This window comes from Gopherus evgoodei, unplaced genomic scaffold, assembly GCF_007399415.2.
Source record: "Gopherus evgoodei ecotype Sinaloan lineage unplaced genomic scaffold, rGopEvg1_v1.p scaffold_46_arrow_ctg1, whole genome shotgun sequence".
Lineage (NCBI taxonomy): Eukaryota > Metazoa > Chordata > Testudines > Testudinidae > Gopherus > Gopherus evgoodei.
Genome location: NW_022060067.1, coordinates 891,806 through 916,957, shown reverse-complemented (window position 1 = coordinate 916,957; position 25,152 = coordinate 891,806). Strand labels below are relative to the sequence as shown.

At 47.3% G+C, this 25,152-nt stretch overlaps 1 protein-coding gene and 2 non-coding genes across 3 annotated transcripts in view; 2 read left to right on the top strand and 1 right to left on the bottom strand.

Moving 5' to 3' along the window:
• The window catches only part of LOC115642835 (zinc finger protein 850-like), a 453,819-nt gene that overhangs the window by 174,341 nt on the left and 254,326 nt on the right, over window positions 1-25,152 (top strand). The window lies entirely within an intron of this gene.
• TRNAT-AGU lies at window positions 16,023-16,096 on the top strand. The gene has a single exon. It is a non-coding gene; the product is annotated as a tRNA-Thr (tRNA).
• Window positions 20,672-20,744, bottom strand: TRNAV-GAC. The gene has a single exon. It is a non-coding gene; the product is annotated as a tRNA-Val (tRNA).

The following is a 25,152-nucleotide window of genomic DNA, read 5'->3' as shown; positions in this document are numbered from 1 at the left end:
TTGGAGTCATCTTGGTATTACAATGTTTGGTTTATTTTTTTAAAAAATTTCCTTTACTTCCCTCTCCCTTTTAGACTCAGAGTGTTTGAGGTCAGAAGGGACCGGTGTGATCATCTAGTCCGACCTGCTGCACCTCGTAGGCCAAAAGACCCCACCCACCCACTCCTGTAATAGACCCAGGAGGAGAGGCAGCTCTGTGCTCTGCCCCTACTCCAGGCAGCGTATGGAGGCCCTTTGCTCCCCTCCCCCCATGGGTGTGCAGAGATGTGCCAGCAGCACTAAGGTGGCTCCCTGCCCACTCTGCCTCCATCCCTCCTTGCCACTCCCAGAAGTGGCTGGCATGTCCCAGCATCCCTTGGGGCGGGGGGAGTGTCTCCATGCGCTGCCCCTGTCCCGAGTACCAACTCTGCAGCTCCCATTGGCCAGGAACTGCAGCCAATAGGAGCTCTGGGGGCAGCGCCTGCAGGCAGCGGTACATGAAGACCGACCTGGCCCCACCCACCTAGGAGCTGCTGCCGCAGGGTTGTGTATACCGGTCACTTTGGGAGCTGCACTGCCTGGGGTAAGTGCCACCCCTCCTGCACCCCAACCCCCTCCCCCAGCACAGAGCCCGCACCCCACACCCAAATCTCCTCCCAGAGCTTTGCTTGTCGTCCTTTCACCAAGCACAGGATTCTGCCTCCCAGCAGCCAACTGTACCACCCCAGGCTTTGCAGAACGAATGGTGGCACTCTACTAACCCCACTAAGCCGCACTGAGGGGCTCAGCTTCTGCCCTGCCTTCCTCAGCTCGACTTTCCTCTTTTGCCCCATTCCTGCCTCATTTCCTTTTTTGGCAAGTCACACAAAGGAGGCCAGCAGGAAGAGCCGGCCTCCATCAGCCAACCTCCCAGGGCAGAGGAGACCAAGCTACAAGGCTCCAAAAGGTGACTTGTCCAGATCCTCTAGTTTTCCCCTGCTGATGCCAAGGCTTTTTCTCAGCTTATTCACCACCCTCTGTCATGCAGGGGTTGGGGTTACCGCAGGTGTTACCCGAAATTGGGCCAGCTAGTAAGTGTAGGTAGGACTAATAACCCACCAGAGTTTGGCAGAAAGCAGCACATTTATTATACTGACAGCTGAGCTCCAAAGAAGATGGTTGGGGGCGGTGTCACACTCACACTCCCATATTCATGCTCCCAGGACTGGCTCGGCACTGGAGATGTCAGGATTCTACAAGGTAAGTGTCCCACAGCGTTGCGATGGACGGTGTGAGGAAGGTAAGTCTTCCTGAGGCACAATGAAATACAACGCAGAGAACCACTGGCCAGGCGGTCCGGGCAAAGGGCATTCACTGGAGGTACAAGCTTGTGAGTGCACAGCTGAGCGCATGGCCCCTTCCCCTTTTAAGGGCCTGCACCTCATGGCCTGTGACTAGAGATGACTTGGCTGCATCTGGTTGGTCACACTGCACCTTGGGCAGTGTCCATGCTCTGGGGGTGTGAGTGCTGCCTAATTAGAGTCCCAGACACCTTGTCTACTTGGGAGCTCTTCTGCTCTTCAACCAGCCCCTTCATCCCACAAGCATTCCAGGAGTAGGGGGAGGGGGAAAGCCACTTCACAGGTATTCAGAGAGGGAGAGGAGACAAAAGCAGGAGGGAGGGGAAGTATAACAGACCTTTTGAGCACAAAAATCACTGCTGCTCCTACAACAGCAGGGACAGGCCACTAGGAGCTGGGAAAATTAAGACATCACACTCCTGCCTGGTTTCAAACCAGGGACTTTTTTTGTGTTAGGCAAACACAATAACCATTACCCTACAGAAACTCTGCCAGAAGGCTTTGCCCCTCCCTTCATAAGAACATAAGAATGGCCATACTGGGTCAGACCAAAAGTCCTTCCAGACCAGTATCATGTCTGCCAACAGTTATCAATGCCAGGTGCTCCAGAAGGAGTGAACCTAACAGGTAATGATCAAGTGATCTCTCTCCTGCCATCCATCTCCACCCTCTTGACAAACAGAAGCTAGGGATACCATTCCTTACCCATCCTGGCTAATAGCCATTCATGGACTTAACCTCCATTAATTTATCTGCAAAAGGAACAGGAGTACTTTTGGAACTTTAGAGACTAACAAATTTATTTGAGCGTAAGCTTTCCTGGGATAAAGCCCACTTCATCAGCTGCATGCAGTGGAAAATACAGAAGGAAGATGTGTATATATATACACAGAGAACCTGAAAAAATGAATGTTGCCTTACACACCATAACGAGAGTGATCAGTTAAGGTGAGCTGTTATCAGCAGGAGAAAAAAACCTTTTGTAGTGATAATCAGGATGGCCCATTTCCAATAGTTTTCAGGAAGGTGTGAGTAACAGTAGGGGGACAAAAAAACAGGGGGAAATAGTTTTACTTTGTGTAATGACCCATCAACTCCCAGTCTTTATTCAAGCCTAATTTCATGGTGTCCAGTTTGCAAATTAATTCCAATTCAGCAGTCTCTCGTGGGAGCCTGGTTTTGAAGGTTTTTTGTTGTGATATTGTGACTTTTAGGTCTGTAAATGAGTGACCAGGGAGATTGAAGTGTTCTCCGACTGTGTTTGAATGTTATAATTCTTGACATGTGATTTGTGTCCATTTATTATTTTACGTAGAGACTGGTTTGGCCAATGTACATGGTAGAGGGACATTGCTGGTACATGATGGCATATATCACATTGGTAGATGTGCAGGTGAACGAGCTTCTGATAGTATGGGGCTCATGAGGGACAGATACTGGTGGAGGCCAGTTACGGTGATATAATGAACAGCAGCATCTACACTGGCACTCTGTCACATTAAGTTTGCTGCAAAAAGCTCTAGGCCTCTCATCGAAGTGGTTTTATTTTGTCACCAGACATGGCATTGCAGTGTGTACACCAGCCACAAGCGTCTGACCGAGGGAGAGTTGTGTGTTTTTCACACACCTGAGCAATATAATTCTGCTGAAATAACTTTGTAGTGCAGACCTGGCCAAAGTTTTACACACACACACACACACACACACACACACACACACAGCTTGCAAGGAAAACCTCATCTGCTCCTCTACTTTGCAGAATCCAAACCCAAGCAAAGCTTGTCAGGGCCTGGTGTAGATGTCAGTGAGTCAGGTGTGGTCAGACACTATGGTTTAGCTACATGCAGGCACCATGGCTTAGCTGGCTAAAACCCTTTCCTTGTCAGTAAGAAATCTTGGGTTCAACTCCCAGTGGTGCCTGGGGGAGTGGCTTTTGGGGCACCTGGTATTGGGTACTGTCAGAAGACAAGATTCAGAGCTAGATGGGCCTTTGGTCTAGCCCAGTGTGGTTATTCTTATGGTTTAAATTATGCTCACAGCCACTGATAATAGAGTTACTGAAAGTTTGGGAGTTAGGAGCTGATAGGTTAGTGGTCCAGTCCCCTTGCAGATGACCTCCTCCCTCTGGGACAGGGGCAGATTTGAGCTCTCACACCAAATGCTCATTGTGGCTGCCAGAATCTATGGGCAGCTCGTTTAGTTTGCATCGAGGGTTGAGTCCTGCTTTGTGCCCAGTGTCTGAGAATGAAAATCTTAAACCGCCCTTTCAAATAACGAATGCAGCAGGACGTGTTATTGTCCCTGTCCCAAAGCAGACAGACCAGTGGAGAAATGCCACTGAGTCCATGGTAATACTCCACTGCCATTTTAACTTTTTGGCTTGCTAAACTCCTTCCCAACCTTGTGGGGTCCCAGACCCCGGTATTAAGCCTGAGCCGAGACGTCTACACTGCAAATATACCACCCCACGGCCCAAGCCCCAGGAGCCTGAGCTGGCATGGGGCAGGCCTGGGTGTTTCATTGCAGTGTGGGCATAGCCTAGAATTACGTCTACACTGCCATTAACACACCCAAGTCACTATTCTCAAACCCTGCGTCAGCTGATTCAGGCTTGTGGGGCTTGTGCTGCAGGGTAATAAAATTACAGTGTAGACACTTGAGCTTGAGCCCAGCCTCCAAGACCCCACGAGGGGTGAGGGTCTCTGAGCCTGGGCTCCAGTCTGAGCCCAAATGTCTGCACTGCAGCTTTTAGCCTCACAACCTGAGCCCCAGGAGCCCAAATCAGATGATCCAGACCAGCCGGGCCACAGGGATTTTATCTCAGTATAGCTGCACTCTCAGGGTACGTCTACATTGCAATGCAAGCCCAGGGTTAGCAGAAGTCATGTCAGCAGCCCCAACACATAAACCTAAACCATGAAGAAAAGACCCACCCACAAGTAAGCTGGGCAGTGTCCTTCTCCCTACGGTTCGTAAGTCCATTAACCAAAAGTCCTTTAACATGAGCCATCCCCTCTGTGCACCCCACTCACAGCTGTTGTCCTTAGTCAGTGCAAGCCCAGAGGTGCCGCTGTAGAGTTCATCTGCCATCCTGGGTGGAAAAGGGGGAAAATAAGAAGGCACCGTACTCACTATGTTGTCTAGGGACTCACTCACCCCTCCACAGCCACCCTGTCCTAAAGTTGATCTAACACATAAATTTTAGTATGAGAACTCAGGCCCCAGCCCACTTGGCTTTGGAATCAATGTCCCCTGCCTAGCAAGTGCTATTGAATTGAGGGTGAGTCCCTCCATCGGGGTCTGCCAAGCACAGTTCTACTGCCCTCGAGTCACACAACAAGTACAACAACCTTTTATTTCTCCTGTCCCAATAACAAGGAGACTGGGAATCCAACACCAGCCAAAACTGATCATTTCGGCAAGCAACCCAACATATTTCCAACATACTGTAAAATCCACATGCAAACTCATACACGAAACCTTGCAAGAAAATCTTCCTGAGGGGGTCTGAAGCACCTGCTGCTGGGGGGAAGGAGGGAGCTGTGGGTTGGGATTGAGGGGCACTGGGAATAGGAGGGGGCTGTGGGTTGGGACAGAGGAGAAGGGTGAAAAGGAGCAGGCTCTGGTTGGGAGTGAGGAGCAGTGAGCATACGAGGGACTGAGGGTTGGGACTGAGGGGCATTGGGCAAAAAGGGGACATAGGTTTAGACTGAAGAGTATCCTGATTTGGGTATCCAGCAGAACAGGGGAAGGCAGCAGGTGATTCTAATTCCATAAGGATATTTTGTGTGTGTGTGCAGAGGAGGAACATGCTATATGCCCAGAGGCCTTTATTCCTCCAGCCTGCAAGGACAGAGGGGCTGTCAGGAAGTTGCCCCTTCAATCCCCCCCACACAAAGGCCCTTCTTGGAAAAGGCAAAATCCTGAAGAGAAAAAACATCAAAGACGACTCCAGAAAGACAGATTTTTAAGATATAATGAGTAGCTTATCACCTGACCAGGGACTTGAACCATAAGATTAAAAATTTGATGATTTACCAAATGAGCTAGTCAAACTCACAAACAAACACAGCAAGTTGTTGCAGAGGAGAAACTAGTCAAGAAAAAGAAAGCAGGAAAAATAGGGGAAACCTGCTGCTCTCTCTGGCCTGGTCAACGCTACGAGCTTATATCCAATTTAGCAGCCTTAAATCACATTAACCTTGCATCCGTCCACACAACAAAGCCCTTTATATTGATATTAAGGGCTCTTAATACCGGTATCTGTACTCCTTCTTGATGACGAGTAGTGCTGAAATCGGTATTGCCATGTCAGATTAGGGTTAGTGTGGCTGTAATTTGACGGTATTGGTCTCTGGGCGCTATCCCACAGTGCACCATTGTGACTGCTCTGGACAGCAATCTGAACTCGGATGCACTGGCCAGGTAGACAGAAAAAGCCCCGTGAACTTTTGAATTTCATTTCCTGTTTGCCCAGCATGGAGCACTGATCAGCACAGGTGACCATGCAGTCCCAGAATCAAAAAAGAGCTCCAGCATGGACCGTTCGTGAGATATTGAAACTGATCTCTGTATGGGGAGATGAATCTGTTTTATCAGAACTCCATTCCAAAAGACGAAATGCCAAAATATTGAAAAAATCTCCAAGGCTATGATGGACAGAGGCCACAACAGGGACTCAACGCAGTGCTGAAACTTAAGGAACTGAGACAAGTGTACCAGAAAGTCAAAGAATGAAGTGGATGCTCACGGAGGGAGGGGCGACTGATGACTGTAGCTATCCCACAGTTCCCGCACTCTCCAAAAAACATTTGAATTCTTGGCTGAGTTCCCAAAGCCTGAAGGGTCAAAAACATTGTCGCGGGTTGTTCAGTGTATATGTCGTTCCCCCGACTCCTGCCCCCATGAAAGCAAAGGGAAAAAAAAATCCTCTTTCACCTTTTTTCAATGTCACTGTATGTCTACTGGATGCTGCTGGCAGATGTGATGCTGCAGCGCTACACAGCAGCATCCCCTTCCCTTCCCTTTCCTTGCAGACCGCAGACTGTACAGTAGGACTGGTATCCATCATCGTCGTCCCGTGAGTGCTCCTGATTGGCCTCGGTGAGGTAGGCCAGGGGTGCCTGGACAAAAATGGGAATGACTCCCAGGTTCATTCTCTTCTTTAAGCTTTGTCTAATGGAGATTTAGTCATGCCTGGAATATCATAGCAGTTGGAGGCTGCGCTCCCCTCTCCCTTTGATCCCTGCTTGCAGAAGCAATAAAGTCAGTGTTGTGTCAAATTCCTGCATTCTTTATTACTTTATCACACAAATGGGAGGATAACTGCCATGGTAGCCCAGGAGGGGTAGGGGAGGAGGGAAGCAAAGGGTAGGGTTGTTGCAGGGGCACCCCCTAGAATGGCATGCAGCTCATCATTTCTGCGGGATCTCTAGGGCTCTGACCTGGAGAGCCCTTTTGCCCCTCTGGTTCTTTAGTAGGCTTGCCTGATAGTCTAGGCAGAACTGACTCTCCATTAGACAAAACTTAAAGAAGAGAATGACCTGGGGAGTCATTCCTATTTTTGTCCATAAGCCCGTGGCCGACCCCACTGAGGCCGGCCAGGAGCACCCATGACAGCAACAGACGGTACAGTATAACTGGTAACTGTCATTGTCAACTTGCAAAGCAGCAGACGGTACAGTAGGGCTGGTAACCATCTTTGCTAACTTGCAAAAAGCAAGGGGATGCTGCTGTGTAGCGCTGCAGTACCATGTCTGTCAGCACCATCCAGTAGACATACGGTGAGAATGAAAAAAGGCTGAATGGGCTCCATGGTTGCTGGGCAACGGCGTCTGCCCGGGCAATCCAGGGAAAAGGGCGCCAAATGATTGTCTGCCGTTGTTTTCACGGAGGGAGGATTGAGTGATGACATTTACCCAGACTCACTCATGACACTGTTTTTGCCCCTTCAGGTATTGAGATCTCAACCCAGAATTCCAATGGGCGGGGGAGACTGTGGGAACTATGGGACAGTTACCCACAGTGCAACGCTCTGGAAATTGATGCTAGCCTTGGTACATGAACGCACACAACCGAATTAATGTGCTTAGTGTGGGCCTGTGTCCTCGACTTTATACAATCTGTTTCCAAAAACTGGCATCTGTAAAATTGGAATAATCCTGTAGTGTAGACATACCCTGTGATTAACAACTTTGGTGGCTAATTGATGGTTCAAACCCAAGTGAAGATGGAGGTGTTCCTTTTTTAGTGATGAGAATCCAGTACATTTTATCAGGCAGAAAATCTCCTCACTGCTGGTCTAGCCTCATTTGACAAGCATAAGTGGCACGTAGGAGAAGCACTTTTGCTAAATGCATTGGTGATATAGTGGTGAGCATAGCTCCCTTCCAAGCACTTGACCTGGGTTTGATTTTCAACCAATGCAATGATGTGATGTTTTCTCCCCTGGGAATTGGTTTAATTTCAGTCACATTGTATCAGTTTAGTGATGGAATGAGAGAATCAGTGTCCCAAATCCTAGCAGGTCATTAACCACCCAGTGGAGGAAGAAAGGGGCGGGACTATACAATGAGCTGTTGGAGTCATCCTTGTATTACAATGTTTGGTTTATTTCTTAAAAAAATTCCCTTTACTTCCCTCTCCCTTTTAGACTCAGAGCCTTTAAGGTCAGAAGGGACCACTGTGATCATCTAGTCCGATCACTTCCTCCTTTGGAAAATCACACAGAGGAGGCCAGCAGGAAGAGCCAACTGCCATAGGCCAACCTCCCAGGGCAGAGGAGACCAAGCCACAAGGCTTCAAAAGGTGACTGGCCCAGATCTTCTAGCTTTCCTCTGCTGATGCTAAGGCTTTTTCTTAGCTCATTCACCACCCTCTGTCATGCAGAGGTTGGGGTTACTGCAGGTTTTACCCGAAACTGGGCCAACTAGTAAACATAGGGAGGACTAATGACCCACCAGAGTTTGGCAGAAAGCAGCACATTTATTATATTGATAGCTAAGCTCAAAAGAAGGCGGATGGGGTGTCACACTCACATACTCACGCTCCCAGGACTGGCTCGGCACCGGAGATGTCAGGATTCTGCAAGGTAAGTGTCCCACAGTGCAGTGATGGACGATGTGATGAGGGTAAGTCTTCCTGAGGCACAATGAAATGCAACGTGGTGAACCACTGGCCAAGAGGTCAGGGCAAAGGGCATTCACTGGAGGTACAAGATTGTGAGTGACTCCTGAGCACAGGGCCCCTTCCCCTTTTAAGGGCCTGCTCCTCATGGCCTGCGACTAGAGATGACTTGGCTGCATCTGGTTGGTCACACTGCACCTTGGGCAGTGTCCATGCTCTGGGGGTGTGAGTGCTGCCTAATTAGAGTCCCAGATGCCTTTTCTACCTGGGAGCTCTTCTGCTCTTCAACCAGCCCCTTCATCCCACAAGCATTCCAGGAGGGCGGGGGAGGGGGAAAGCCACTTCACAGGCATTCAGAGAGGGAGAGGACAAAAGTGGGAGGGAGGGGGAGTATAACAGACCTTTTGAGCACAGAAATCACTGCTGCTCCTACAACAGCAGGGACAGGCCAGTAGGAGCTGGGAAAATTAAACCCTCATATCATGTTTGTGTCTGGTTTTTAACCAGGGACCTTTTGCATGTTAGGCCTATGTGATTACCACTACACTACAGAAACTCCATCAGAGGGCTTTGCCCCTCTCTTCATAAGAACATAAGAGTGGCCATACTGGGTCAGACCAAAAGTCCATCCAGCCCAGTATCCTGTCTGCCAACAGCAACCAATGCCAGGTGCCCCAGAGGGAGTGAACCTAACAGGCAATGATCAAGTGATCTCTCTCCTGCCATCCATCTCCACCCTCTGACAAACAGAGGCTAGGGATACCATTCCTTAAACATCCTAGCTAATAGTCATTCATAGACTTAATCTCCATTAATTTATCTGCAAAAGGAACAGGAATAATTGTGGAACCTTAGTGACTAACAAATTTATTTGAGTGTAAGCTTTCCTGGGATAAAACCCACTTCATCGGATGCATGCAGTAGAAAATACAGTAGGAGTATATATATATATATATATATATATATACACACAGAGAACATGAAAAATGGGCATTGCCATACACAGTATAACAAGAGTGATCAGTTAAGGTGAGCTATTATCAGCAGGAGAAAAAAACCTTGTGTAGTGATAATCAGGATGGCCCATTTCCAATGGTTTTCAGGAAGGTGTGAGTAACAGTAGGGGGACAAATAAACATAGGGAAATAGTTTTACTTTGTGTAATGACCCATCAACTCTCAGTCTTTATTCAAGCCTAATTTCATGGTGTCCAGTTTGCAATTTAATTCCAATTCAGGAGTCTCTTGTGGGAGCCTGTTTTTGTAGGTTTTTTGTGGTAATATTGCGACTTTTAGGTCTGTAAATGAGTGACCAGGGAAATTGAAGTGTTCTCCGACAGGTTTTTGAATGTTATAATTCTTGATGTCTGATTTGTGTCCATCTATTCTTTTATGTAGAGACTGTCTGGTTTGTCCAGTGTACATGGCAGAGGGGCATTGCTGGCACATGATGGCATATATAACATTGGGAGATGTGCAGGTGAATGAGCCTCTGATAGCGTGGCTGATGTGATTAGGTTCTATGATGGTGTCCCTGAATAGATATGTGGACAGAGTTGATAATGAGCTTTGTAGCAAGGATAGGTTCCTGGGTTAGTGTTTGTGTAGTGTGGTTGCTGGTAAGTATTTGCTTCGGGTTGGGTGGCTGTCTTTAAGCAAGGACTGTCCTGTCTCCCAAGATCTGTGATAATGAGAGATCATCCTTCAGGATAGGTTGTAGATCCTTGATGATGCGCTGGAGAGGATTTAGTTGGGGGCTGAAAGTGATGGTAAGTGGCGATCTGTAACTTGCTTTGTTGGGCGTGTCCTGTAGTAGGTGACTTCTGGGTACTCTTCTGGCACTGTCAATCTATTTCTTCACTTCAGCAGGTGGGTATTATAGTTGTAAGAACGGTTGATAGAGATCTTGTAGGTGTTTGTCTCTGTCTGAGGGGTTGGAGAAAATGCTATTGTATTTTAGAGCTTGGCTGTAGACCTTGGATCGTGTGGTGTGGTCTGGGTTAAAGCTGGAGGCATGTAAGTAAATATAACTGTCAGTAGGTTTCCAGTATAGGGTGGTGTTTATGTGACCATCGCTTACTAGCACTGTAGTGTCCAGGAAGTGGATCTTGTGTGGACTGGTCCAGGTTGAGGCTGATGGTGGGATGGAAATTGTTGAAATCATGGTGGAATTCCTCAAGGGTTTTCTTTTCCATGGGACCAGATGATGAAGATGTCATAAGTTAGCACAAGTAGAGTAGGGGCATTACGGAACGAGAGCTGAGGAAGTGTTGTTTTAAGTCAGCCATAAAAATGTTGGCATCCTGTGGGGCCATGTGAGTACCCATAGCAGTGCCGCTGACTTGAAGGTTTACATTGTCCCCTAATGTGAAATAGTTGTGGGTGAGGACAAAGTCACAACGTTCAGCCACCCGGTTTGCCGTGACATTATCGGGGATACTGTTCCTGAAGGCTTGTAGTCCATCTTTGTGTGGAATGTTGGTATAGAGGGCTTCTACCTTCGTAGTGGCCAGGATGATGTTTTCTCCAGGGTCACCAATGGATTGTAGTTTCTTCAGGAAGTCACTGGCTCTCGAAGATAGCTGGGAGTGCTGGTAGCGTAGGGCCTGAGGAGGAAGTCTACATAGCCAGGCAATCCTGCTGTCAGGGTGCCATTTCCTGAGATGATGGGGCGTCCAGGATTTCCAGGTTTATGGATCTTGCGTGGCAGATAGAATAACCCTGGTTGGGGTTCTAGACTATCTTATTGCCAAGGGATGGAGAAACTTGGCCAACAGCAGGGGGTGCAGAACACCTCCCTAGTTTGGGGGTGACAGCGCCTCCAGGTTCCTGACCTTTACACACCTTCCTGGAGCCTTCCAAAGCCCCGGGACTGCGACCCCCACCCTACTGATGAGAAACAGGCCTGGGGAGGGGAAGCTACTGGCTCAGGGTCACAGCAAGTGTCAGAAGTATGGATGGGACCCCATAGTCCTTCTTTCCAGCCCCCTTTGCTAACCACTGCTGCACACTCCCTCCCACAGCTGGCAATTACAAGCAGGCCCTCATGGCCACTCCCCCTGCCTCTTAGAGGGAGTGTGCTCCGCTGCAGTGACTGGACCAGGGGATTGGGAGTCAGGACTCCTGAGTTCCATTGCTGGGTTTCCTATTGGTTCCACTGCAGGTTGTTTTCCTTTTCCTTGGGGACATTGGGTAAGTTGCTCCCCGCTCTAGGGCTCTGTCCCCAGCAGTCAAATGGGGATTTCATACTTTCCCGCTATTGGAAAGTGCTGGGAGAATCCCCCAGCAAAAGCTGCTCTGACTGTGCTAAGCAGCATCTGACCATTCAAGGGAGGAGCGCACTGCCCAGGAGGAGTGTTTGGCTCTGGGGTTTCACTTCAGCCCAATCTAGAGAGAGGGGCCCAGCTCTGGAGTTTGGCTCAAAAAGACCAAGTCTCCAATTTGTTAAGGGCGTTTTGAATTCCAATCCTGCGCTCCAAATTGCTTGATGTCAGTTGTAAATTTTAGAAGCAAGCTTTCCACTCCATTTTCCAAATCATTCATGAAAATATTGAATAGTACCGGACTGCGGACTGATCTCTGCTGGACCCACTAGGTACACCCTCTCCGTTAGACAACCAAACATGGAGAAAGGCTCCTGGAGTCTGGGCTTTCAACCAGCTCTGCACCAACATTACACTGATTACAGCTGGACTGCATTTCCCTCGTTTGCTTGTGAGAATGTCCTACGGGACTGTGTCAAAAGCCTTAGTAACACCAAGCTAGGTCCCATCTACTGTTTACCCACCTCCACCAGGCCCAGAACCCAGCGAAAGAAGGAAAGAGGATTGGTTTGGAATGATTTGTTCTTGACAAATCCATGCTCACTCGTCCTAAGGACCAAATTATCCTGTAGGTGCTACTGACAAATTTATTGTTTAAGAATGTATTACAGAATCTCTCCAGCTATGGCAGTGAGGGTAGCTAGTCTGTAAGTCCCAGGGGTCTCTTTGTTCCCCTTTCAGAGACAGGTCCTGTCTTGTTCATGCATGGGAAGATGTTCTTTTTCAGGTATCTCAGACGAGAACTGGGGCACAACACCTGGTTTGTTTAGGCCACAAAAACGGAGGCAGGAACCTCTTCTCTCCTGCTGGCAAAGAACCTCGGGTACCTAAAAGACAGGGATTCACATCCTTGAGTGGGCTTCAAAAAAGGCAGTGGTTAAAAAGTTTGGCCCCGACCATTTCTTGTTTCTGCAGACTAGACATTTTAGCAAACTTTAGAATTCCTTGGTGCTAAAACACCGTGACACTCCCCTTTCTTCTTCACAGAGGGCTTTAACGCCCCTTATCTCACCGAGCCTCACGACCACCCAGAGCTCGAGAATTGTCTCTGTTCCCATTGGACAGATGGGGAGGAGCCTGAGGTACAGAGAAGGGAAGTGTCCTGTCACCAGATAGATCAGATTGAACAGGTTTCAAACCTCCAGGAGGCTCTTACCTTCTAAACAGGGATGGTTGTTTTCTAGTAAAATCACTAAAAGGGAAGGAGAAAACTTGAAAGAGGTTCCCCCTGGTGCTCACGTCCATGAACCCGAATACTCTGTCAGTCCTCAAGGAGAGACCTGGGGAAGGAGACTTGCTGAAGCAAAGCCACAGGGGTCTCTGAGGTTTCCCTGGCCCCTCGCCCCTGTCCTGCCTGGCTGAAGTCAGCATCTCTCTGTGAGGTTACCACCCCCCATCACCTTTGACCAATAGTCTGAGATCCTGCAAAAGGCCTTTGTGATGTCACTGCCACATCCCTCCCTTGCTGTGCCAATATCCTACCCCTGGCCAGGCCCTTTGGAGGTTTGAGCTACTCCCTGTGGTCACCCCACTCAAGGAGTGTTCGTTCTAGGCAGCAAGCTGGCTAGACATGAAAACTTCAGACGCTGCTCCCAATGCTACACTCAGTGTTTCAGAAATTAGTCAACTTTATGGCCAGAAGAGACCATTAGTGCTGCTAATCTGACCCCCTGCATATCACAGACCTCCTGCATGACACAAGAGCTACTTTTGGGGGAAAGGCATCTAGTCTTCATTGAATGACATCAGGGGATTGAGAATCCACCACTTTCCTTGGTAGCTTGTTCCTGTGGTGAATCATCCTCACTGTTGATTATTTCGGGCTTAGTTGTAACATGAATTTGTCTCTTTTCACCTTCCAATCATTGGGTCTTGTTATGTCTTTCTCTGCTCCATTCAAGAGCCCTTTAATACCCAATCTTTTCTCTCCATTAAGGCACTTCAACACTTCAGTGAAGTCACCTTTCAATCTTCTTTTGATAAGCTAAACAGGTTGAGCTCTTTCAATAACTCACTAGAAGGTATTTTTCTCCAGTCCTCAGAATATTTTGGTGGCTCTTTGCTGCCCCAGCTCCAATTTCACAGTATCTTTTTCAAATGAGGACACCAAAACTGGAGACAGTATTCCAATATCAGTCTCACTGATGCCGTGTCACCTCCTGTGATGTTATTGACATAATCTGTAACTTTATAGATCACCATTGTGACCACTGTTCTATATTTGCAGCCAATATGATAGAAAGGTTGTCATGAAATGGGTCTATGGAGAGGTTCTGATTGGCTGATTATAATTATGCTATCTCTAGATGTGTAGCATTTTTGTAGTTGATGTTATGAATATTGGCTCTATGATGTCTGTATTCAAACTTGTGCTATGCTTCCGAGGAACACCCCAGCCAGACAAGTTGGTGTCAGTTCTGCCTAGCCTGCTTGATGGCCCATTAAGGACCATCAGCTCTACAATCAACTAATTGAGAGAAGGCAGATACGCCTTGTGGCTCAGCAAGGTCTGCAGGGACCTGCCTATGCACAGAACTCAAAGGTTTTTCTATGCCATGTGCTGCATAGAGTGTCCTTGGGACAAAGAAAGCAAAGACCACATGGCAAGAGACTGTAAAAGGCTGATGCCTCGTCTTCATATTGTCTTCAATCCTGCTTCGTACCTCTGAAGGGACTTTGCTACAAACTGAAGCTCTGTACAAAGGACTGAATGACCCATCCCAACTGTGGATGGACTCCGGAGACTTGATTTGAACCTGCAGTTTATTCCATCACTGCTACAAGCCTGAACCAAGAACTTTGCCATTACTGGATGTGAAGGGTTAAAATTCATGTGCATTTTATATAACAACCTGGTCTATGGATTGTGCCAGCTCTTTTCCAGACTCAAAGTCCAGAGTATAATCAAGGGACCAGAAGCCTAGCAAATAGTGACAAGCTAAAAGAAAGCTGGATAAACAGAAAGCCTTGCTTGCTAAGATAGGCTTGGTCAGCAAATTGCCAGGTGTTGGAGCTAAGAACTAAAGAATTGTGTCTTATTCGGAGTTGCAGATTGAGCAAAGAATCCCTGTTCCTATTGTGTAAGTCTCTTCTGTAGGGAGACGTTCTTCCCAGAGATCCAACCTTGAGCTTATGAAAAGTTGGCAGATGTCAGTATAAGATATGTCATCCTTCCACCTCCCTTCCCAGGGACCAATGCCTGCCTTCAGACACACAGAAAACAATCTTTATTGCCATATACTTTCACTGTTTCTTTGCCTCAACCCCTAGGTATGTACCTGTTGGACAATCAAAGGAGTTGTTCCTTTCCTATGGACCTCATATCAGAATTCAGCATAGATATTTTATACTAATAACATTTTATCAAAGTATTCATGAAATGTTAACTTGCTAACTTGAGACCATGGGTGGAGACATTATGTAACCTGTTAACCTTTGGCTACTGTGCTTATCATGTCTTGCTGCAAAACCTATCCCAGAGTTTGGAACTCCCTACCCCGTCACTTTCCCCCACCCATGGAAAATCTATATATTCTATTGTAATCAATTAACAGTGTCTCTGAGCCTAATAAGCAAGGTGACACTCTGCCAGTGCTGTGTGTAATAAACTCCTATTCTTGCCCTCTACACGGTGGAGATTTATGTCCTTCACAGACACCTGCTGAACAAAGAGGAGATTCAGCATCCAGCTTGGCTGAATGTGTCTTCTCTCCCCACAGCTTGGTGATCTTCTGAGGAAATGGAGAAGACTGCCTTTGCCTAGCTGTACATCGCTTGCAAAAGAAACAAGTCTTTTTGGTGGCAAGTGTTGAAAGGAGCCATTAGACAAATGTGGAGACAGGAAAAATGTCCCCCAACTCAACTGGCATCTGTGGATGCTGAAGTCACAACACAAAGTGCTAAACAGTATATGAGCACAGGCTGGTGTCAGAAGAGTCTCTACCAAAGCCTTTTCCACCAGCAGGGGCCTCTCTGTGCTCAGAACTCCTGGTAGTGTGATGGCTGCAGGCAGTGGAGAACTCTATTTTGGCATCTCTTTGTCAGTGAACATCTACAGAGGCTGTTTAAAGGTCTCTAGATAGTGATCTTTGGGAAGAGCTGGCTGAAGTGTCTTCCTAGTAACCAGAAGATCCTGGCTTGGCCTGCCAGTTCTTCCTTGCAAGTCTTGAGGGAAATGGGGAATGTCTGTAGTTTGGAATTTGCAGGTGTTGTCCTGGACCATCAAAGGGAACAGTTGCAAGCCTCTTCACAAGGCAGGCACCATGGCTTAGCTGGCTAAAGCACCTGTCTAGTAAACAGGAGATCCTGGGTTCAACTCCCAGTGGTGCCTTGTTCTATGGGTTTTGTCTCCTCTGCTCACATTTTCCTGTGTCTTTCTAGGAAACAGAAGAGACCTCCCTTGGTATCCAAGTCATTGCTTGCTAAGGAAAAGGCTTCTTTGGAGAGAAACATTGGAAAGAATCAAATCACAAGCCTGGAGTTGATGAAAAGGCTGCTGTGACTGGCATTGGCATGGTGGTTGCTTTGACTGCAATTGCTGCAACACAAAAGCCTGCACCACACGTCCTTGTGATTCGCTGGGGATGTCCACACACAGATGTCATGTCGTCTTCCTTTTGATTGTCACTGATGAAAAATGGAGCAGCTGGGAGAAAAGTCCCAGAGGCACTTGCCAGGTAAAGTGGAGGTTAGAGATGCAGCACCCAGTGGTGCCTTGCCAAATGTGTCCACTCCTCCCACTTTTTGGTCAATCTTTTGAGGAAGCAGAGAAGACTGCCTCTGCCTTGCAATGCAAATGCTTCCAAAAGAAACCGGTCATTTTTTCTGACAAGTGTTGGAAGGAGGCACCTAAGAAACGTGGAGACAAGGAAAAGGTCATCGTAACTCAACTTGCATCCATGACTCTTGAGGCCACAACGCAGAGCACTGAGCACTGTACGACCACAGCTGGGGACAGAAGGGCCTTTTTCAAAGGCATTTTCCACTAGCAGGGTCTTCTCTGTGCACAGAATTCCTGATAGTTTGATGTCTGCTGGCACTGGAGATCACTATTTTGGCATCTCTCTCTCTGTCTCAGTGAGCACCCGCTGTGGTTGTTGAAAGTCTGTGATGGGATCTCCGGGATGCAACCTGAACAGTGGGACCCCTGAGCCCTTTGTCCCACCACCTGGACTCCCTCTCACACATGTGATGCTGAGACAAGCTGTGAATCTCTGGCAGATATTGCACTTACACAGACATCCGTAGGTAGGGACACAGCCAACTGAATTACATGAATGCTTCTGCAGCCACTCATAACACTAATGATAGAAAGTCGCCCCCCCCCACAGCTCTGCAGCCTTGCACCCCTGGATCATACCATCTTGCCTTAATCAGAAGCCTGATCAGTGTGAGTTTATTACACAGGGTCCACCCCTCCCTCACTGTGAATAGTACATGAACCAGCCTTGTAATGGAGCTGAGATTTCCCAAGAACTTCAAGCAAAATACACCAGTTTAAGTAGAGCATAAAACAGATTTATTAACTACAGAAAGATGGAGTTTTAAGGATTATAAGTGGTAGGAATAAAAGATCAAAGTAAGTTACCATGGAAATTAAAAATAAATTCACAATCTAAAGTTTACACCTTATTACACTAGGCCATAGTTAGGTTATGCACACAGGAAGGCTTAATGCTCGAGCTGCTGCACATGCTGGGCAGGCTTAAGGCCGGGCTCCCCAAGGCCGGAGAGAAGAAGAAGACTCGGCACCTGAAGCGGCAGGCTGGGGCTTCCTGGATCCCATTTGCTCACAGCCAGAGCCCTGCCCCCACTCCCAAGTCATCCATGGTGCCCCCAGGTCGGCCAGAATGGAGCAGCGGTTTTCACTGCACTATGTTCACTTATGGCTTACAGGCAACTCCCAGACTCACCACAGCTCACCATCTTGGCCAGAAAGGAGCCCATTCAGCCTCACCATTGCTGCTTTTCCTTCCCCCCAGAACCCCGCTTCTCCTGGGCTGTAAGAACCCATCCCTGGGATGCCAAGAGGCAGCCACAGGGGTCTGTCTCCCAGTAGCCAACTGCATCTCCACGGGTTCAGCCCTCAGAAGGACAGGTGGGAGTTTCCTGGATCCCAGTTGCTCACAGCCAGCCTAGCCTCCACTTCTAAAACCATCAGTCACGCCCCCAGGTTGGCCATAAAGGCGCAGCCATTCTCCACTTAGATCATAGATCAGATCATAGAATATCAGGGTTGGAAAGGACCTCAGGAGGTTATCTAGTCCAACCCCCTGCTCAAAGCAGGACCAATTCCCAACTAAATCATCCCAGCCAGGGCTTTGTCTAGCCTGATCTTAAAAACCTCTAAGGAAGGAGATTCCACCACCTCCCTAGGTAACCCATTCCAGTGCTTCACCACTCTCTGAGTGAAAATGTTTTTCCTAATATCCAACCTAAACCTCCCTCACTGCAACTTGAGACCATTACTCCTTGTTCTGTCATCAGATACTACTGAGAACAATCTAGATCCATCCTCTTGGGAACCCCCTTTCAGGTAGTTGAAAGCAGCTATCAAATCCCCCCTCATTCTTCTCTTCTGCAGACTAAACAAGCCCAGTTTCCTCAGCCTCACCTCATAAGTCATTTGCTCCAGCCCCTTAATCATTTTTGTTGCCCTCCACTGGACTCTTTCCAATTTTTCCACATCCTGCTTGTAGTGTGTGGGCAAAACTAGACACAGTACTCCAGATGAAGCCTCACCAATGTCGAACAGAGGGGAATGATCACATCCCTCGAATGAATGAGAGAAACTTAAAAAAAAAAAAAAAGGAGGGAAAGTCAGCAAGCGGTGGAGTGGTAAAAGAATGAGAGCCAGAAACAAAATCAGCAGGGGGCAGCTGCACCTTGTATGCAGGTGTCTACAAGAATATACATATTGTATTCAACAGAGGAGAAAACCCATATTTTTGGCTAACAGGTTTTTGAAAAATATCATTAGAAGCGAATCAATTCATGGTGCAAAGCATTCAGCTGTTGGAAGTAGAAGAAATAATAATGCACTTCTGAGAAAAAAATCCTCCCGTTACACTCTCAAGCTTGTGACTAATAACTTTGCACTCATGCAGTGCACTGCATCTCAGGATCTCTAAGGGCTTTGCAGACACATTGACCAGGCTAGCAGATTTTATTATATGGTCTTTAGAATATGGTTTATTCTAGACCATCCCCCCGCCAAGGATCTGACTTTATCTGCAGCTAAATTGTAATTCTCAGCTGTTGCTACATCCCACATGCTTATTGCCAGAGCGTGTTTTGGTAACCCTAACATACTGATGCACTTATAACTAAATATAATGATTACTTTAAAGATGGATTTGTCCTTCTGCTTCTGTAGATTAGCAAGTAATGCAAGCATCAGGCATTTTTAAAAATCTCTTTCTTGAGTGGCAACAGCTAATTTAGACCCCCTCAATGTATATGAATAGTTTGGATTATGTTTTCCAATGTGCACTGCTTTGCATTTATCAACATTGAATGTCATTTGCCATTTTGTTGCCCTGTCATCTAGTTCGGATAGATCCTTTTGTAGCTCTTTTGGTCTGCCCGGGACTTAACTACCTTAAGTAGATTTGTATCATCTGCAAATTTTGCCACCTCACTGTTTACCCCTTTTTCCAAATCATTTATAAATATGTTGAATAGGACTGGCCCCAGAACAGACCCCTGAGGGACACTACTATTTACCTCTCTCCATTCTAAAAACTGACCATTTATTTCTACCTTTTATTTTCGATCTTTTAATCAGTGGTCCCCATGTGTCAAACCACCAGATTTTATAGTCTCTCCTCTCCCCCCGCCCCATCTTCAACTGGGGATCCTCTGCACCACTTTATTTCGTCTCAGATGTCTCACTGACAGTGTTTTTAATCCTATTTCACTACTGATTAATAGGGGGAACTGATCTTTACAATCGTTTCATTTTATCTGATCCAATGGCCCTGATCTTCAGGTAGGGCTCCTACAAGATTGAGGGTAGGGGAGAGAACAGGAATAAAAATGAGTAGGAAAAGCAGAAAACAAAGGAATTATGGGAAGCAATAGTCATTCGTCCAGGAAAACCAAATGAGGATTTAACCAAGCTCAGAATTATTGCAAGTGTTCATAGATTTTAAAGCCAGAAGGACCTGTTAGGATCTTGTCTGACCTCCTGCATAACATGAGCTGTAAAACCTCACTGAGGGTATGGCTACACTTACAGCTGTACAGCGCTGGGAGTTACAGCTGTCTTCGTACAGCTGCGTAGGGAAAGCGCTGCAGTGTGGCCACATTTGTAGCATTTGCAGTGCTGTTGGGACTGGCTGAACAGGCATTCTGGGATACCTTCGAATACGTCTGGAGGCCAATTACAGCACTTCTACTTGGACTCAGCTTTGCTTGTTTTCCTTTCACCCAGAACCCCCCTTCTTCTCCTGGGCTGCAAGTAGCCATCCCTGGGAAGCCAAGAGGCAGGCACAGGATTCTGCCTCCCAGCAGCCAGCCGCATCTCCTCATGCTTTGCAGAATGAAGGGTGGTGCTCTACTATCTCCACTTAGCTGCACAGCTTCTTCCCTGCCTTCCTCAGCTCAACTTTCCTCCATTGCCCCATTCCTGCCTCACTTCCTCCTTTGGCCAGTCATACAAAGGAGCCCAGCAGGAAGTGAGAGCCTCTATAGGCCAACCTCCAACAGCAGAAGTGGCCAAGCCACAAGCCTCCAAATGGTGACTGGCCTAAATCCTCTAGGTTCTCCAGCCTGACACCAAGGTGCTTTCTCCACTGCTGTCAGCATCCTCTGTCATGCAAGGGTTGTAGTTATCCCAGGGACAGGCCAATAGGAGGAGCAGCCTTTCTGAACAACAAGGGGATCTGGGAAAAGGAAGCCAGCATGTTTCTGCCTGGTTTTGAACCAGGGCCCTTTTGCATGTCAGGCAAATGTGATAACCACTACACTACAGAAACTCCACCTACTTGGCTGTTGCTCACTCTGGCACAGACCGATGAACAAATCTCTAGAGAATGTGGTGGCAGCCCCTCAATAGGTCAGCTGGCAGGGCAGAGGACTGGAGCCAGCACTCAGGAAGTCATCCTTACCTCGCCCGTGTGACTCCAGCTTGAGGGAGAGCTTCTTTTTCTTCTCCTTGCTGACAAAGAGCAAGAGAAGAATGAAAGGTCAGGTGGGCCAACTCGGTGCAGAAGCCCATGCTGTCTTTTCCTGCTGCATAGCCTGAAATGAGGGACTCGTGGCAGTTAAAGGAACTGCTGCACTCTCAGAAAACATCCCGCCCGTGCATAAAGGAGGATAGAAGAGCCTGTTAGTCTAGCATGCTCCCAACTGAACTGTTTCAGCAGCTGCTAGGTTTCTTTTTGGCCTGTTACTTTTCTGTCTGGGATGTTGTTGTCAGCTGTGGCACAGAAAAAGGACGTCATTGCGAGCTGCCCATGAAGATAAGATTAACTTTTGCCTTCCTTGCTCGGCTTTACTTGCTTCCTCACCCTATTCCTGCCTTAGTTCCTGTGTTACCTGAAGGCAACGGGGGCCCAGCAGTACGAAGAGGAAGTTAGACAGCTAGACCCTGGTGGCAAAAGTTCTACCACCGCTTGCCACCCCACTCTCTTCTCCCAGCTTCACATATTGACCGCCAGGGACTTGGTGCCCAGCAGCGCAACGGAAGGCAGTGGACAGAGCCACCCTCGCCTTGAAGCTCTGGCTCATTAAACCGTATCTTCAGTCGCTGATGGCCAATGAGAGACCAACAGCGCTTGCTATTTTAGCACTTGAAAATGCCATTGGTCAGTCACTGGATCTCTTTAATGCTGTTACATAACAAATGAAAATAGAATCTCAGTGTGACATTCTGTACCTTTGGGGGAGTGTGCTGTAACCCCCATATTCCTCATTTTCATATAATCGTGATCTTATATACAGAGCATGCCTTGTAAGGTATCAGGGGAAAGGATATGATCTGCTGAAAGTCATTTCTCTACCCATAGATGTTTACCATTCATGCATATGAAGTTATGAGAATTGTGCAGTGTGGTTATCACTATGCTGTAAGGTGGGGGAGTCAGCCAAATATTAGCTCCCCAGTGACAACAGCAAGGAAAGTAACCAACACCCGGACAGGGTGTCAAACAACCCATCAACAGCCATTGTTCAGCAAGGGAGCTACAGTGCAATCACTTACCTGCAAGAGGACACCCCAGGGGAATTGCTCAGACTTGCTTGGAGAGACGCAGTGATGCTCACCTGACTCTGAAGGGGGAGCAAAGCCAAGAGGGAAGAAAGGACATGATAAAAGCAGAGACATTTGCCATGCTTTGTCTCTCTCGTCCACCTACATCTACAGACACCTCCACACCAAGCAACTGAAGCGATGATGAAAGGGGAGAGCCTGGCTGAAAAGCCACCAGCCGGTCTGTGGTGAGAAGCATCTAAGTTTGTAAGGGCATTGAAAGGGTTAACATCAGCTTAGAGTGAATTTTGCTTTTATTTCATGAAAACAATGAGGTGACTCCTTAAGAACTAAAAGTTTTATTTGGATACAAGCATTCGTGGGTAAAAAGCCCTATTCTTCAGATGCATGGAGTGAAAATTGCAGATAGAGGCATAAATATATATTGGAACATGACGTGAAGGGAGTTACCGTACAAGGGGAGAACCAGTGTTGAAGGCTAATTCAGTCAGGGTGGATGTGGTTCTCTCCCAGTAATTGACAGGGAAGTGTCAATACCAAGAGAGGGAAAATTGCTTTTGTAGTGAGCCAGCCAGCCCCAGTACCTCTTCAAGCTCAAATTAACAGTGTTAAATTTGCACATCAATTGTAACTCTGCAATTTCCCTTTGAAGTCTAGTATCAGAGGGGTAGCCGTGTTAGTCTGGATCTGTAAAAACAGCAAAGAATCCTGTGGCACCTTATAGACTAACAGATCTTTTGGAGCATGAGCTTTTGTGGGTGAATACCCACTTCTTCAGTTGCATCTGAAGAAGTGGGTATTCACCCACGCTAGCTCATGCTCCAAAACGTCTGTTAGTCTATAAGGTGCCACAGGATTCTTTGCTGCCTTTGAAGTCTGTTCTTGAAGTTTTTTTGAATGGCTACTTTTAATAGTTCAGTGTGAATGTGTAAATGTGCTATCACCTATACAAGTCCCATATGGTCTAGTGGTCAGGCTTGCTGGATTTTCACCCTGGTGGCCTGGCTTCAATCCCTAGCATGGGAACAATGCAGAGCTTTCGCTCAGAGGGGAGCCAGGAAATGAAAGGAATGGGGAGGGATCCTGCCAGCAGTGGAGTTGGATAGTATTGGCAGGGGACCCCAGAAGTGGGGATGGGGAGCAGAGGTCTGAGGAGAGATCAGGGAAGGATTCCAGCTGTGTGGGAAGTTGACATCCTGGAGAGCACAGGCCTGGCATGAGGGGTGGGAAGAGTGAGTGTGCCCTTCTAAACTCACCAACGGCAGCCTTGGAAGAATTACATATTTCTTGGTAAATGTCAATTTCTGTGTAAACACACAACCCAATGGCAAAATATTTCCATTGATAATAATCAAAATTGACAGATGGGCAAAGTAAGAAACATGCTGCTTGAGAACTTATCCTATTCTAATCCTATAGGGGTCCCTTCTGCCTTAGGCACCACCAGGTGGGTGTTTTGTTTCCTTCCTCATTTTCATACAGAGAAACAATTTCTTTTGTACAGAACCATGAACGGCAAAATCTTCCTGTGTCTCTTGTCTGACCCAGGGCACTCAATTCCACTGAAACCTTCTCTCCTGCAATGGCAATGGTCAAACAGAGGGGACGTGGCCACCCTCACCCCTGGCAGTGAGATATTCACTCTCCTCTTTCTTCAGGCTGCTGCTGTTTTTCCATAAGTCATCAAGGATTGAATAAAAAGATGAGTTTACTCCAGGGTGAGGAAAGAAAGGAGCCACCAACGCCCCGAAAAATCTCAGTGCTCAGAGAAAACCTGCCCCCTGCTATTGGACTCACAGAGGTGCTGGCGATACAATGGGAAATGGGACTGTCTGAATTGTCAAGGCAGGGAACGAGCAATCTACAGCAACATCATTAACCACAAACACACTCTAATTATGCTCCAGTCACTGGGGAAATGGGCAGGAATTCTTGCTGTTCAGCCATGGCCACATGTACAGAGCTGCACAGCAGTGAGTTTGCTATGGAAGCTGATCTGAGCAAACAATTGGTAATGATCTTCAGTGAGAACAGAACCATAGTGTAGAAAGGCTTCTGTCTTAAGTGGTTGTGGCTGAGGCCTTAGGTAACTAGGCTAGGAAACCATGGGCATCTTTCTGTGGAGGTTTGGTTCTTGCCAGCTAGGTAAGGCTGGTGTGTGGTTTCTCCATGGCTGTATTTTCAGTGTCTGATCACAGCAGTGTCACAGGGAACCAAGTCTAGATGTATTCAGAGGCTAAGGACAAGTCAACATTTCAAACATTGAGCCTATGCTGTTGCAACTCATTAATGGAGATGCTCTATGCCAGGGTTTCTCAAACTTCCTTTCACTGCAACCCTCTTCTGCCAAAAAAACTTCCTACATGGCCCTGGAAAGAGGAACCAAGCCCCCCCACTCCAGGAGGGAGTGCGAAACCAAAGCTTGAGGGATTCAGCCCTGGGGGGTGGGGCTCAGATTTTGGCTTCAGCCCAGGACCCAACAAGTCTAACACCAGCCCTGGCGACCCCATTAAAACAGGGTCACGACTCATTTTGAGGTCCTGACCCACAGCTTGAGAACCGCTGCTCTGTGCTGATGGGAGAGAGTTTTCCTGTTGGTGTAGTCAATCCACTTCCCCAAGAGGTGGCAGTGATGTCTGTGGGAGAAGATATATCGGTGGGTGTGTAAACACCACAGCTTTACCACATTTCAGAAGTTTAATCAAACCCCATTTTTAAAACCACCTGTGGTCTGGGAATGGCAAAAGAGCTCGATAAAGCAGGGTCTGTCCTTCAAAGTCCTGGTGATCACAATCCCATTGTAATGGGGGTACAACTGAGTGGTAGAGTGTTTGCTTGAAAATTAAATGGTCCTTGGTTCAAACCCAAGTGCCCTGTTTAAAAAAAACAAAAACATTTTCATTTCCATTATATTCAGGAGCTCCACCATATGGGGATGCTTGAAATGAATGTAAACACTCAACATTTCGCTCTCCAAATGCATAAAAAGCTACCAAACCTGTCCATCAGCTGAAAATCAGTTCCAAGCCTCTAAGTGTCTAGTTTATGTTTTCATCAATTAAACAAAGGTATCATTCCCTGAAGCAGAGCATAAGTTTGAAATACGGGCAGCATGGAGTCAATATTCATAATGTCAACTACAAAAATGATACACATCTAGAGATAGCTTCATT